At 38.2% G+C, this 16512-nt stretch overlaps 1 protein-coding gene across 1 annotated transcript in view; it reads right to left on the bottom strand.

Annotated features, from left to right (window-relative positions):
• Positions 1-16512, bottom strand: part of PIEZO2 (piezo type mechanosensitive ion channel component 2) — a 334423-nt gene that overhangs the window by 167886 nt on the left and 150025 nt on the right. The window lies entirely within an intron of this gene.

Here is a 16512-nt window from a genome sequence, read left to right as displayed (position 1 = left end):
ATTCCAGGGGTGGTCTCCTCTCCTCGGAGCAGTGGGATCTGTATATGACTCCTGAAAGCGCTGAGCTGGCATCTCACATCATGCACTCTCCACATTTCAGCTTTTCATTTTACTATAGTGTTCGCCTGATTCTTGCTGAAAGTTTTACAACTCCTTCTGAAATCCAGCCCTTTTATTTTTTAAGCAAAAGCATGAAGATGTATTTCTGCCTTATTGTTTAACTCTTCATAGACATAAAAATGGCTGCAATGGACTCACTCACTCTGTCTACTAAACGATTGAGGACACATCCCCACCAACTGTTCAAATGGGCAGATCCATTAGAAGAATTGCCTTCAGTAGTTCTCATGCACTTGATACAACTTTTACCCAGATTTTCTCAAAAATACACAAGCGCCCCAACCCCAGCCACAACCATTAGCTTATCAGTTTTTAGCTCCTGCTAATTTTTTGTTTATTGCCAGGGTCATTATACATACAGGCTACAAACATCATAAATATCTCAAGTTATGCAGGTCTGCAAGGCAAATATACAGGAGGACATGAAACTGGGTCATAGTTTTCTCACTGCCTTTTTACACTCCTGTGGGACGTTACAGACTGTATGTAATGAAAGCAACTACAATTCTTTTTGAATGCTTCATCATACTTAAACTGAAATCAGAGAACTGACAATAACTCTTGCTGTTGATGGAGCCACCTGAAGGGGAACACAAATTAGGAATGAACAGATTCTCTGTGAGTGACGTTCAGTAGCACCAGACAAAGTCATAGAAAAGCAGCACTGTTGCGCAGAAGTACTGAGAAAGAGAGGAAAGACATGAAGGAAACATCTTTGATTTATATCTGGAGAATTTCAGCATTAAATACATATGGTACAGTGAGTGCCCCTGCAATGACTGTAACAAAATCACAGATTATATTGTTTCTGCTGACAAAGTCCTACTCATCAAATTAGTATGGGAAAAGTGGGATAAAATATTATCATTCAGAAAAACAAAACAAAACATAATAATAATAATAATAATAAAAAAAAAAAAAACCTCTGTAGACTGTAGATGTCTCTCTTACCATCGTTACCTTCTCATTCAATTAAAGGCATCAGCTCAGAAATCAATGGCCTTCTCTTTGTAGTATGGCATTTATCGCTAATCTGCCATGTTACGTATTTGACTAGGACCTAGTAGATACTCTCCATCTTTGAATCCACGACACTTACTGCAGATCCAGATAAGAATCTAAAGACTCAACTTTTAAGAAGTTTGGGGTTGTTTGGTTTTTGGTTGTGGTGGTGTTTTTTCATTTTTTTAATCCTATCATCAGAACTATTTCTACTCAATTTATTAAACTTCCCAGGTTAGCCCATGAAGACTGTGATAAATCTCTTAAGTAACGATACATTTTTCTATACAATTTTACCTAGTACCTGTCTCATTGGAAAATCAGATTGTACAAATAAAAACTGAAGTTAATAAACCCCCAAAAGTTAATTTCCTTATAATTCTGTGTTGTGCAGGGCTCTCTTGCCCAGTTCCTAATTGGATAGCCAAAGATGACGTTAACCTGGGCACACAGAAAATAAATTCCTTGTATTAATCTCTGTTTTTTAGAAAGAGGAAAAGAAAGTACGCTGAAGTATACACTCCTAAAATCAACCAAAATTTGACATTTAACTTTAAACAAGAAGGATTTGGGTTGGCTATGGGGTAGACTCACAGCTGGTTCCAAACTTGGTAAGGAAGAATCTTCATTATATGTTTCTGAAACTGCTTCTTCATTCACCTTCTCACCGCCAGTCACTTCAAACTTCAGTCACAGGCACATTTTCAAGGAAAGGCTCTAAAAACCTTTTCTAATGAAAATGTGGAGCAGTGGAGCTTCTCTGTTCGGGACTGTTATGTCTACAGCCAGTAATTAATGTAAGAACAGTTTTATTTGTCCCCATTCAGTCCAAAGCAGGCAGGAATTTCAGGCCCATATCCAGCAGAGTACACAGAGATAAAAGGCTTCAAAACTGAGGTGGAGAAAGCTCTACCTTCACATTATGGAAAAAAAAAAAAAAAAAAAAAGCCAAGTTCTATTCTGGAATAACTGAAGAGTGTATATGGTTTGGTCAGTACTAGGAGTTCCTACTGTGGCACCTGTATTTGCATGAGGTGAGGCAAGACTTCTGCCTGCACAACTACTCAAATATAATATTTTTCACCATACCATGCTCAAATTTTGTGAAAAGAAGTCATCTAAAGACACCTTTAAAAGCAGGAAAGCAAACAGTCTATCATCACACATTTATTCCAAATATGAAATAAAAAAATTGTGCAGCACAATAAACCACTGACATTTCACTGAGAATAAATTCTCTGAGATACATAAAGATCCCGTCCATTAATGTCTCCTGTTATGGATTATCCCCCAAACCCAACATCTTCTGCATACCCCTGGAGTACATTGGGCGTCATGTAGCACTGAGGTATCAAATCACTGCTAAAAAGTTGACTGTGCCACTCCACAGTAAGTGCAGAGCAGACAAGAGCAATTCTCCATACAGTTTGTGCAATCCTACTGGCTCTGAAAAAAATATTCAACAGTTTTTGAAGTTTGAAGATTTGAAGACTGTTGAAGAAAAGATATTTCAACAGTACTTGTTAAAGTACAGACTAGTACTGGCATCTTTAGTCAGTGTTTCTGTTCTTTCCACTGTTTTGTATACTAGTTATATGAATTTTTCACCCCATGGTTGGCTACACTTCAGCTGTATGATATATAGAGCGTTCTACAGCAGAGAGAGAGACAGAGAAAAAGAGAGAAAAATAGCAAAAGAGAAAAGGGAATTGGGTCTCCACTGGTTTGAAATCATCTTTTGGCTGCAGCTGGCTAGCAGAACGGTCTTTGAAATGCATGTGACTCCTCTGAAGCAAAGCCTGCCAAGAACACAACTAACATTTCATATTAAAAAAATATACATCTTTTTTATGGAGTCCTATTTTAAAATGTTTATGATCTAAACATTCTGTTTTAAGACTTGCCAATTTCATTCTCAATAGTATCAACTTCTACACTGCACTAACAGCCAAAAGTAAATACCCTGAGGTAACAGCAGCACTAAGAAGAATAATGCTATTAAACGTCTAGAAAACTTATTATTTGATTTAAACCTTACCCGGCGCTTCCAAAACATTAAACAAGATTTAAGTCACGTAACTTTCATTAAAATCAAAACAGGAGGTTTTCATGAATTAAAGACTTGATCTTGCTCCCAAAGAAATCAGTATGATTTTGGCTGTTCGGTTCAGTCTTTCTCTGCTGGGACTGTGGAAAACATTCACCTGTCAACTTTCTGCATCTACACTACCGCAGCCACACTTTGGTTGCTAAATTAATTTGGCTTCTCTTTTCTTTCTGTTTTTTACCACCATGTCAAAAATACCAAAACTGTTTATAGGAATACCTTAATTTGGTATCCATGTAATTAAGCTTTTGTTCCAAATATTTGCTCCAGAGTGCCTGACCATTCCCATCTGTTCCAAAGATTCTGTTTCACATTAACAGCGCTAGCTTTAAAATTCTTCAAAAAGATGAAGCATAATGTACTTCACGAATTACTTTTCACATTTAATAGGAACAATGGTAAAATGCACATCATGTTCACATATGCACTCAATGAAATCCTAGCCTAAGAATGAGCATATAAGAACATGAGACTTAATAAGATAAAATGAGAAATATCTTTGTGAAATGAAGTGTTGTCTTCTTTGACAAGTAGGTTTTCATTTACATGGCAGTTTCCATGTTTGGTTTGGTTTGGTTACAGCTACCTTATGAACTTAATGATAAGACTCATAATCCAGTGCTAGGCTACTCACCTTTGCAAATCAGGAAGTTGCCTAGCTGCTGAAGTGCAATAGTGGGCTTAGAAAAAGCACAGAGTAATATATTAGATAAGTGATCAGACATTCATGGAGGCGGTACAGCTGTTCTCTTTGAGCCATAACATGCTGTATCTGACAGTATAGCAGAGCTCTGTAGCTCTTCAGGGAGAAGGCTGGCATGCACTGTAAACACCTGTCTCCTATACCATCCCTATGAAGGTCTGACTGCATGCAGTGATTAGCTGTGGCCCCACCACCTTCTCAATTCATCTGATTAGTAGGTTTCTAACACTAAGAATAATAATTCTTGCGTTCTTTTTACACTGTGATCTGACATAAAGACCAGACGTAAAATTACAACTTAATTGAACCAAAAAAACAGTTTGACGTTTTGCAATAAGCATTAAGTGAGCCTGTCAGAATTCAAGAAAACAATGAAAATAGTATGAAGAGCTTCAATGATTGGAATAGATGAACAATACATATATATATATATATATATATATATATATATATATATAGCATAGGTTTCTTGGAGCCTGCCAACAGAGGGTCACCCAGGCTCTCTGAAGGAACTACCAAGGTACCAGACATAGCGCAGTAACACTTAGCTCATGAGAGTTATATGCAGGTGTGGCCTACATAAACCTGATACGTTGGAAACAGGTAGGCATTCTTGGAGCAGTAACTGCATTGGTCTTTTTTCTAATGCTGTGATGGAAGAGTTTCAGAGGAACTGCTGATTTTGTACAGTTTAGACTATTCCTACCAATTTCAGAATTTTGATGTAAAGCCCGGGACACTTAGTTGTCTTCTACAAACCAGAAAACAAACAAACAAACAAACAAACAAAAATCCCTTTGCATTTTCAAGAGATACGAAACAATGATAGAGAATACTCCAGAAATGGAAAGATATACTTTGTGCAAGCCTTCTGTTGCAGGTGCCACTCAACTCTCAAACAACTTAGCAGAGAACAGCACACAAGTCCACTAAGGATAGCCCATCTGGACTAGTCAGGGACCCGAGTATCTGAACCCACACTTAAAATGTCTCAACAAACTGGAAGAGCAAACTGGTTTGTGCTGCTAGAGCTTCTTTCACTAGAGACATTTAAACCAGTTGAAGTTTCACAATTTCTCTTCAGTGGACTGGGCAATGCTGCTCTGCTGTATTTTCTCCTTCGTCACCTTAGTACTTTCTGACTTGTTACTAACCACTACTGCTAAGTAGCTGCAATGCACACAACTGCAACTGATAAAAACTGCCGTGTTGGGAACATGAGGTTTTCAGCAACTTCAGATATTATTAAGCGTTTTTGCAGTCGCTTACTCCAAATTGTCAAACTTCTATCTTCTCTCAAACAGACATGTTTTAGACTGTCTTCTCAAATATCCACTTTTTTATAATTATTATTATTTTCAACCAATATAGAACCACTGGTTTTATGAAACAGACTGGCAGTTTTGAATACAGAAATTCATGTGGCAGAGGGAAGAACTTTTTCTTAGTTTTTCCATAGTACCATAAAAAAATTATGCATTTACTTATCCAATAGCTAGTTACATACACTGTGCCTCTTACAAAAATGATAATTTCTCTCCTGAAGTGGTATCAGACAATGCTATCCTAACACTTAGCAATTCTTTGTACATTTTAAGAAACAAATCTCTCCTATACTTCCTTCGATTGAAACTACCTAGGCTGCATCCTGCACTCATCACTCTGGTGTCCATCACAGTGTATAATTTGGGATAATAACATGACATTCTTTTAAACTGAAATCTCTTAATAAGGGCTGTTACTACTCCGCTGCGTCCATGCTGGTGTTTTAATTGAGATCAGGAGAGCATGTCTTGAGTAAATCCCATAGCCATTCCTGCTTAGCATGCTCTGGTTTGCATGACAGGATTCCTTTCACATGACACTAAACGACACCCCAAGGACACAACTTCTGTTTTTCAATGCTTAATGGGCACACGACCAGACCAGAGCTAATCCACCACAAACCCCATTCAAAACACATACACTGGGGTGGTCAGGGCCACTGCAGTAACTGCTTCACTCCTACCACACCAGCGCTGCTTGCTAGATGGGGCTCACACCACCACTCCCAGCCCCAGCTCCAGAAAGGCTTTCCAATCAGGGTCACCTCGGGGAAGGAAGGGGCAGGTCAAAGCGCTCACCCTTAGGCTTGTTTTTCTGGGCTGTATCCCATCTGCTACAGCAAAGAGAAGGTTTTCTCCTGGCCTGACATACACACAGGCTCCTGGATGCTCCGTGCAGCCAGACTCCCTACAAAACCCCAGGGAGCCACTTCCAGGAGGCAAAAGGGCAGAATATTTCATTTGGAGAATAACTCAAAGAGAAGGAATATGAAAAAATCTGACCTATTATGATGTGTACTGAATAGACTAAAACCACCAGTAAAATAGAAGTGGAGGGCCAGTAGACTAGGATGCTGGCTAGATGATGAAAGTGATTACTGAATACATACCAAGCAAGAGGTCATGTTAAGAGCAAAGACCGGACGCTGCAAGTTTTTACTTGCCTTCCACTCATACCAGCTTTCAACAGATTTTTGACTGAACAAAGAGTACAAATTTGATCCCTAAGCGATAATGTCATGGGAAAGATTTATTGTGCATTTTTTCCTGTGAGGCAAATATCAAATTATTATCATGAGATACAAAAATGGCTTTCCTATTAAAAAAGAAATCTTGACTCATTCCATGTTAACAGGAAAAATAACAATCATCAAAACTAGTTCTCTTCTAAGGAGATTTTAATGAGTGGGAATTTCTACTACAAAAATGAGCAGACTAGGAACATGCAGCAAAGTGCAGTAGGACCGACACTATGATTATATGCATATATGGAGATGCATATTGCTTTAAAATGAGTATTAAGAAGACAACAGCTATGGTAAAGTGATTAATGGCTGTATCTGCCAGTCTCACCTTCCAGTCTGCAGCTTTCCTGGAGCTCTGGGAGCCCAGAAGTTTCAGAAAAGCTCCTATAGATAAACAGGGACCCTAAAGAGCAGTTGCTCCACTGGCCTAGCCCATATTGTCTTCTGTTAATCTTGATTAGTACCAGAATTGGGGATCAGGATGAGGATTATTTTTAATATTGATCATTTAACTTACGGTAGATAACCTGATGTGAAATACTTCCTAGCCCACCTGGGATATATGGGATTCAGCATCTCTGGGCCATCTCTATGCCAAAAAGAGGCAGAGCCAGATCCAGCTCACTTTGTGTGACAGTAGGACCAGTGCCTCTGAGCTTGATCCACAGAAATAAACGGAAAAAATTGCATTGAGCTTGTGGGCTTTGATAGTTTGGCTGAAAAAGAAATAAATAGCAGTAAGGAATAGCAAAAAATTAAAAAAAAAATCAATAATGTAAACAACAGGTATTCTACACCATTAATGAACTACTGATTAATAAACAACAAGTGCAATGTTAAGCAGATAAACATTTCAGGAGAACAGGAGCAGAGGAAATAAAAGTTTCTTTCATCCATTAAATACATGGAACACGGCTTATTTTAAATGTGAAGTTTATGCATTTTTATATGAGAATCTCATGCCGTATTTTGTAAGTGAAGATGATTTGGTAATTAACAGCACAGGAAGAAATAATAAATTTGAAAAATAAAATTTGTGAAAGTACCATCTATATTTGTTCTTCTGCGTCAGATTTGTTTAAAATGAACCCCAGGTAATAATGTCTTGAATTGGCTGAATGTCTTGACATTTTTAAAACAGACTTTTCACAAGGATTTTTTATAACAGTAATGACTTCTTTTGTCTTTCTAGATACACTATATCGAAAAAACTTACAGGAAATCTTCCCCTACAACACATGCACACACTTAAACCCACTCTTATTTTAACCTCTTTTCATTTCAAACTTGTTTCTTGAAGAAGGCAGCAAAACAGCAAAACCCACAACGCTAGAAAATCTTTGGGGAAATTGTTTCAGATGAATCCTGATATACCTAGTTAACTGAAAGCTTTTTTGTTTGTTTAAACTATTATTATCTCTTATTTATCTATTTGTTTGCTTTAATGGTTGGCTGGTGTTTTTTTTTTTTAACCAAATTTCCAAGAGTACAAAAAAATCTGGATTAATTCTGGTAGCTTTTAATTTTCTTAAATAGACCTACTTGCTCCCCGTTCCCTATGAAAGTGGATCATTGGGAAAAGAAAAAAAATTAAAAAAAAAAAATGAGAAAAAGGATTTTACACAGTGTAAAGCAGAACCTTGCAGGTTACCACAGACTCACTCTCACACTGCAGGAGTAAGGTGGGAAAGAATCAGATGGCTCACAGATATAACCTACCTCTTTTTTTTTAAAAAAAAAAAAAAAAAAAAAAAAAAAAAAAAAAAAAAGCATAAAAGGGTGTCAGGGCTCCAAGGAGCAAGGAGCAGCCTCAAAGGGAGGTGAGATTTTCCTGCAATTGCGACTGGGGACATCAACCTCAACTCAGAGAGGCACTGAGTTTAAGACCATCAAGGTTCTGCTCCAGATCTTCTGTAAGGAGGCCAAATAATATCTAAATGGGCCTTTTTTCAAACATGAAGACTGACTTTGCTTTGATTTTCAAAGTAAAAGCAAAAGAACTTAAAGAAAACTTGTAGTAAGTTTTATTTTTCATAAACCTGGAGAAAATGAGATTTTTCTCCATTTTTGTTGGCAGAGAAATTCTCTCCTCTCTCACCCCAACCAACACTGCTCTGTCTGCTAAATAGTATCTTAGAGGCAAAGCTTTCACTTCAGAGAGTAATTGACGGGCATCCTTCCAATTTCTAGAGCTACCCTCTGCTTAGTTTTATTGTAACATAATATACTGTTATGAATAATAATGTCGACCTAGTTTCCTGCAGTGATGAATGTGCGCAGTATGCCAGCACAAGGAATTTGCTTTTCATTGTCTCTTTTTCTCTTTTTGTCTCATCAGAAGAAGGAGGAGTTGACAATTTTCTTGCTGAACTCTGCAGCTTAAGTATAGGGAAAGGGGGAGCAAATATAAAAAGTATGTCTTCAACAGCACATCCATACTCAAGAAAATACTCAAGAAATTACGGACATGAGAAATAAGGATCAGAAACCAGGAAATCTTGCACAGGAACAAGAGGAACATTAAGATGACTGAAAAACAGCATTCCAGTGGTAGTATCTTTGACTCCACTAACATATTGTAATGCGTGCCTTTTCTCTGAAATTGCTTTTTTTTTTTTAAATATATATTTTTCTGAAGATAATAAGGAACCATTTCACGCATGTTACTTCCCCTGAAGACCAAGAAAACACTTGCACAGTGTGACAAAGGCAGCATGTCGTTGGTAGGCCTGGCGACCTGCCCATATTAAAATTATTCATACCAAAAAAAAAAGTTTCAGTGGCTATAATGACAGTAGGTACAAAGACATGAAGTGACATGGGAAGGATGATATCTAGAATCGAGCTTTAGAAAACTGGTTTGAGATGTGTACACCCTCAGCACACCATCTTCTGCGGAAAAAGAAAACAGCACCTTCTAACTCTCTCACTGTTTGAATGTCACTGAGTGAAGACCACAGTGGCTGCACAAGGCAGCAAGACCTTTGGGGCATGAAATCTGACCCACTCCAAAAGATTTCTTCATAAGAGATATCTGAATCCTGAAGGAAGAGTTTCTCTGTGCACTAGTGTGAAGCAGGCACACAAAATACTATCAACACATGTTATTTCTCCTCTCAGGCAAATATAAAGTTGCCTTATCTAGCTCAGTTAATAAGTATAAAAACACATATACACTGAACAAAGAGTTTCTTTTGTTTTTATTTTCATCTTTTCAGAGACCGATTCTGTGATTTCACTCAAACGTACTCAAAGCTCTAGTCTGTGAGAACAGAAAGGACAAAGCTCTCCTGGCCTTGTAGCTCCCATTCCTCTCAGTCAACAGACAGCTGATTGCGTAGCTACTAAGCTGCTAGGGAAAAACAGAACAGGTAAAATACTTAAGAAAAAAACAGGAAGTGATGGGGTGCTAGTCACAGACTCAGCGCAATCCCTCGCTACACAGGGGTTTCTAAAGCACTGATCCTGCTCCCTTAGCAAAGAGCTCACAGGGACAAGGGGCTGGCAAGGAGGAGTGTGGGCAGCACTGTGGCCCCAAAAGGGCATGAGGGAGATGCAACAACAGAAGAGAGACCCCACACTGGCTCCCACCTCTTTCTCCCAGTTCACAAGCACACAAACTTGAGAAGCCCCTGTGAAGCCAGGAGAAACCAGTATCATGTGTTGTGCCCCCTACAACTTGTTCCACTGCCCCAGTCACAGGTAACCATTGCTCATCTCTTCTCTGCTCATGCCCTGTAAAATAACCAAGGTCAAGCAACTGGACATGCCTAGACAGATTTCACTGAGAAGCAATGCTATGTGATTGCGTTCAGTTTGGTCTATAACAGAATGCAGGATCGCATCCTGTGTATTAGCTGATCATTTCCCAACACTTAATTAGTTTTCATTAGGATGCCACAAATAGCATGTGCACTATCCACAAATTAAAGAAATCGCCGTGTTGCCTAATCATTTCGATTTTTAAAAGTAGTCTGTGTTTTCTGTCTTGCATGCTTCAAATAGTTTACAAATAGTTTGATCTTTCTAGAGTCACATGCTTAATTAGGAGCAATTTCTCTCTACTTTGCCTAGATCTAAGCCTTTCCACATAACATCAGTAAAAGCACTGAAATGTATGCCATTCTCATAAGTTAATAGATGACAAGAGTACTCTCACACTTACTTAAAGTGTGGTTAATTAGTCCTCACAGGAATGTTTTTTAATTAAGTGCTTCATTAGGGCATTAAGGTAGTCATACTTTTTTAGTAAATACTAATGAGAATGATGAACAGTAATAATTTCCTACTCAGCAGGAACTTTCATGTTACAGAAATCACGTGCAATTTAGACTTTTGACTGTTAAATGCATTTTTAAATCAGGTATTTTATTTATTTATATGCTGCTTGATTACCTTTGGAAGTGACCTTATATCAGGTCTAATAGAAGAGGGACAAACAGCACTTTGTCATGTTTGTTTCCTCTCAAAGATGTATCGCCAACAACAGCAATGCTTCAAAACTAGTGCCAATTGGCTCGTTTTCCTTGTTCAAGCAGATCTGAAGAACTGAAAGCTCCCACAGCGGGATCAGTGCTTCAGGTGATGGAGCACAGGTGCATTCAATTCTGTTAGAGAAGAAGGGGTTTACAAAACATCTCCACGGGTGTATTAAAAAAGTATTAGGAACATTCTTGTTGTGCTCAAAGTAAGACACACCAAAAATGCTACAGTTCAAGATCTATGACTTGTACAAAGGTTATTGGCCCAATTTTTGAAACCATTTATCTCATCCCAAACATTTCTCTGTATCAGTTTAAAAAAAAACTACCTATACTTGAATATATAAATTGGAGCATCTCGGCAACATTTTCTGCAAGGCATAAAGCCTGTCAGAATTTCTCACCTTTGCCAGCTGGAACACATCAAGTATATTTTATGTAGTTGCAAATGGGAACTATTCACAGCAGCTGGGGACACTGTACTCACTACAGGCAGAAAAAGAAGCAAAGAGGTGGAGGAGAGAAAAATACATTCAGTAGGAAACAGGCTGAAATGGATAAATGAATAAAATTTTGAACAAAGAAGTCATACATAAAGACGTTGATTTATACTGGAAAGATATGTAAATGCCACATTCTGTACTAATTAATCTAAAATTAATTTAACCTTATTTTATCTGGAGTGACTTATTTAAAAACACTTTGTATGAGAAAAAAATCAACTCTTACTCTAAAACCTGTATATCACTCCTTCTAACAACTATTCTGGAAAGGAGATTTAGTTGCAGAAATAATAAAACATTATTTGCATCTCACTATTCCATGTTTCTATTTCATACCAACATTTTGATACATTCCTTTTTTAAAGTCAGTGGATGTAAAGTAATATAACTTCACTGGGGCTCTTACTTCATCCAGCTTTAAAAATGATATTTTTCTACAGTAGATTTCCTGAAGTTTTTACACATTTGACATCATGACTATATCTGCATGTGACAGAAGGACAAAATGACACCTCACTGACCCTGCTGTGGTAGCACAGGACTCCCATAAGCACAGAGAGATGCAAGAGGCATCCACTTCAACAGGATGCTGCAATGGTATGTGCTCACAGGTGCTTCTGCTACAGCATTTGCCCTCCAAAATCAGGCTGCAAATCAGATACTGAATCACAGTCAGGATCTCACCCCTTGCTCTTCCTCGGAGAAAACCAAGCTGTAATGCTAGTCACATTTATATGTATGCCTCCACTGGCTGATCAGTGGAGGTTTGCTGACGAAGTGTTCCAGACTGCAGGCAGTTTCCATTCCCCTCTACACAGAGGCCCAGCAGGAGGACAAGTGATTTACGGAGGCTGCTCGCTGCTGCCCACACTCTCCCCAGCAGGTACATGAACCAGCCCCACCACAAAATCAAAGACATCAGTGAAGTATAGTCCAAAATGCCAGAGCTCATAAATTAAAATATTGACTGTAGCTTTCTGTTATTAATCGCCCTAGTTTTTGTTTGTGTGTATTTAATAAGGCACCTCTCCGTGACTCTTGTTTAAAGGTTTACTAGAGATATGCTTATCTAAAAAAAACATACCTTGTTTGCATGCAGTGCAGACTGGTAAGATTTACAGTACTTCAGCACAGGCTTGAGCTGGTTACAGTCATCCCATGATGTATCTGAGCATCAGTTTTTATATAAACTGTCTAAGCTTTGTCCACTGTTAGAGTGTAAATCAAACATGAAAACAACTCCCACAGATATGGTTAACTTGTGTATCCTCATTGACAGAACAGAAAATTGTATCACCAGGCCAAGCACTTAGAAAATCAAAAGCAGAAGAACTAAATAGAGTAAAGTAGATCTGGAACGTGTGATCCCTACAGAGGCTTCAGGAATCTGTCCTCTGACTTGGGCCAACATCCCCAAATCTGCATAGATTAAAAAACAACAGCAATAAAACAAAAAACATCAATTTAATAGTAATTTTAAAAAAATAGTAAAAAATAATAGTAAAAAAATAAAGTAATAGTAAGAAAATAAAGTAATATTAAAAAAAGTAATAGTAAAAAAAAATAAAAAAATGCAAATGGACAATAGAGGAATACAATAAAAAAGTGTTTTCCCATTGTAAACTAGACTAGAAGCAATTAGTACTTGGCAGATATCTGAAAGGCTCAGTGAAAGACTTCCTGTCTGCCAGTACATTTTTTTTGAATGTCGGTTTTACTATCCACTGTGTACACCAGAAAAGGCACCAAAAAGCAGAAAACATCACTGCCTAACTTTGGACATCTTAATGGGAACTTTCTCATCTGAACAGACAGTCTTTTTTTTTTTTTTTTCGCCCAGGGATACCTGTTCTAAAAAATGTAGTGAAATCACATCGTATCTTCTAGAATTTAAGTGAATCACACTGCTAATAAAACAGAGGGAAGCACTTACTGCTCCTATTATTTGCCAGTTAAAGAAAAATAATGAAATGTTAGTTGCCACCTCTTCAACCCGTAACAAACAAATTGCACTTCTCCTCCTTCCCCACCAGTGCTGCTCAGCACAACCCTAGTATTTCACCCCTAAAGCAGAAGGGAAAATTTGGAGTTTTCATATCCCTGGCTTGAAGTGTTCTTCATGCCAAAAACTCTGAAGAGCCAAAAGCCTTGAAGCAAATAAGGCCGATCTTTCAGAGGAAAAACACAGGGAAACCCTGAGAACAATCCACAAATGCCAAGTGATTTCCACACAAAAACCACCACTCTGTTAAGTTTGGATGTGCAGGTAGGAGATGGTGTCTATTTTCTATATCCCTGTTCTCCATCGCCTTCCAAGGTCAAGGATGCTGACTGGGTCACAGTCCCTGCACTACACCAGTCCTGCTGCCCAGTATGCAGTATAGCTGCTGAAGCTGTACTCCAATTGCTCAAGAATTGCTTCTGTCTCAACAGTTAAAGGCTGGCCAATCTAGTTGAAGAGAAAAAAAAAAAACTTCAAAACTACATATGAACAAAAAGGGAATAAAATAAAAAAGAAGCCCTGAAGGTTATTCATTATTAATCCCACTTATTTTCTCATACGGTATTAGTTACACGTTACTTGAGATTTTAGAGCAATTTCTAGCTTTAAGCAAATATCTGCTCAAGTCAAAATTAAACATTAATTCAGGAGAGAGATTTTAGACTTCAAGTAGGTTTTTTTCCTATTAGTGCCTCATAACAAAGTAATTGTTGAATTAGTAATACATTTGTCAATCCTAGTAAGTAATTATAGGTAATACATATATAAAACAAATTACTGCTTCATTTTAGAATGTGAGCAGTGAAAGTTTGGCATGAGGTTCTAATTATCTACTGAATATGAGTCATGCCAAAACCGGTGGGACAAATCATACCTTAACTCCTAATGCTAATGTGACCCTGCTGAATATGGCTTCCCTGCATTATGGCACCAATCCTGAGAGCAGAGCACACAGCGGGATTTGTACAGGTGCAGCAGCTGGCCTGCATTCCCAAAAAGTTAAAGAGTGAGGGTGTGAACTGCAAAATGAGAACAACTACAACAATCCAGCTTAAGCGATTTAGCTCTGGGGGCCAAACCTCTAACAGGAATAACTAATGGCTTCTTTTCCACAAAACGGTGAACAAATAAATATGCATGCTATGCCAAAAATAACGCCTAGTATTCCAAACTTATCTGAAGAGAGATAAAAACATGGGCAAAAATGAGCAACTTTTGACTGACAGGTTTTCATACACGAAGTAATAACCCTGAAAGATGCTAGAGAGCCCTAACTCCTAACAGCTCTCTGTAAGCAGTGAGAAGGACTGACACAGAAGATTTTTAGAAAACCTGTTAAATAATTCAGGGATTTCTCCCTACTGTGCAGCTGTTCTTCAGCAGTTTTCATGGAGTGATGTGGGTGGTGTGGGACTACAGTCTGAATGAGTTCTTAACTTTGAAAGGTGATCAGAACTTTCTATTACTTTGTATGCTGAAAAGCAAGCATTAAAGCATGTCAGAAAGCAATCTGACACAAATACTGAATTTTACAGGAAACAGAGAAGAATTAAATGTATAATAAGGAAAATTAAGGGGCATATTATATATTTCCAACACACATGTCAAAGGGAAAGCAAGAAACAAATTTTGCATTTTGATTTATGCACAAGTTCACCAGGCATCTAAATGACTTGTCTTAAGATATCTTGCATTTTATGCATTCCTGTGCCAGGAACACAATTCTCTAAACTCACTTTTCTTAATTCAAGGAAGATATCTTTCCCTATGGATTTGCTGGCATCAGGCAACAATCTAAGGGCCAGACAACAGTGGGAACCAGCTGGGCTGGGGGCTGTAAAAACACAAAAGTGCAGAGAGAGCACTTGCCTTAAAAAATCTGCACTCATCTGCAATCCAGACAGGACACAAAAGCTGAAGGAATTGTTTAGATACAACGTATTAGGAAAAGCTAAGAGAAAAGAAGACTCAAGTTTACGTTGAGCTGGGACTCAATAATGAATCATATGTTCAGGAACATGTTTCTGCAGCTTCTTTTTCCTCAGCTGGAAGTTTCTCCTCAGCCAGCTCTTAGGTCACAGAGGGACTTGTCTGCCTCCTTTTCTGTCAGGCCCAAAGAATCCCTACATTTCTCAAATACTCTCCCTTGTTCTTTTCTCTTCAAAATTGGCCTGACAGAAAAATCAAATGTTGGATGACAGCTATGTCCTGGAAGATCTCCTCTGCTTTCATGCAAACCTTGCATAAAGAAAGAAAAATAACAAGCAACAACTTCTTGATTTAGCATATATCACATCTCTCCCTGTCTCCCTCCTATTTTCACCTTTAGCATTGGAAGACACTGAAGAAAAGTTGTTTCACAACAACTTTACAATTCCCAAGTGCCTTGGACCTTGATACATGGAACCTCTGCATGTGCCTAAAATGTAGCAGAACTCCTGGCTGTTGGAAATGTTGTCCTGACATCTTTTGGAGAGAGCTGTTGGCGTGCATTCCTTAAAAAGTGTATTTGCCAAAGCAGTGATATCAGGATTATGAGACTCAAATTACTACTGAAATGGCTATTTACAGTTTCAAGAGATTCTCTCAGTGACAACAGAGAGGGGCCACATGAACGCTAGGTCAAATGCTTACGTGACAAATGGGTTAGCAACAGCACTTGGACTTCTGCAAGAAGGGCTAGTGTTGAGAGGCCTCCTGTGATCTCAGGAAGCAGGAACCAGGAAATGTATTTAGAAATGTAAGCAAAAGCAGAGGTCAGCATGAGGGAAAAACAAAGCGTCCAATTATTGTAACAAGACAGATGTCTGTAGCCAAAGGACCAGGGAGGTCTACGCAGGATACATGTGGTACTGCAAGAGGAAATGCAGTGCATAAGAAATCCAAATATAGCAAGTAAAGATATGTTGGCCTAACTGAACATTGATGCATCTACTGAATGGCACTTCAGTGGAGGTTGACTTATGCTTGGCATATGGATAAAGCAATTAGCCCATCAAGAAAATCACATTAGATGACAAGAAGT

This window comes from Cygnus atratus, chromosome 2, assembly GCF_013377495.2.
Source record: "Cygnus atratus isolate AKBS03 ecotype Queensland, Australia chromosome 2, CAtr_DNAZoo_HiC_assembly, whole genome shotgun sequence".
NCBI classification, from domain to species: Eukaryota; Metazoa; Chordata; class Aves; order Anseriformes; family Anatidae; genus Cygnus; species Cygnus atratus.
This window is presented reverse-complemented; position numbering and strand designations above follow the sequence as displayed.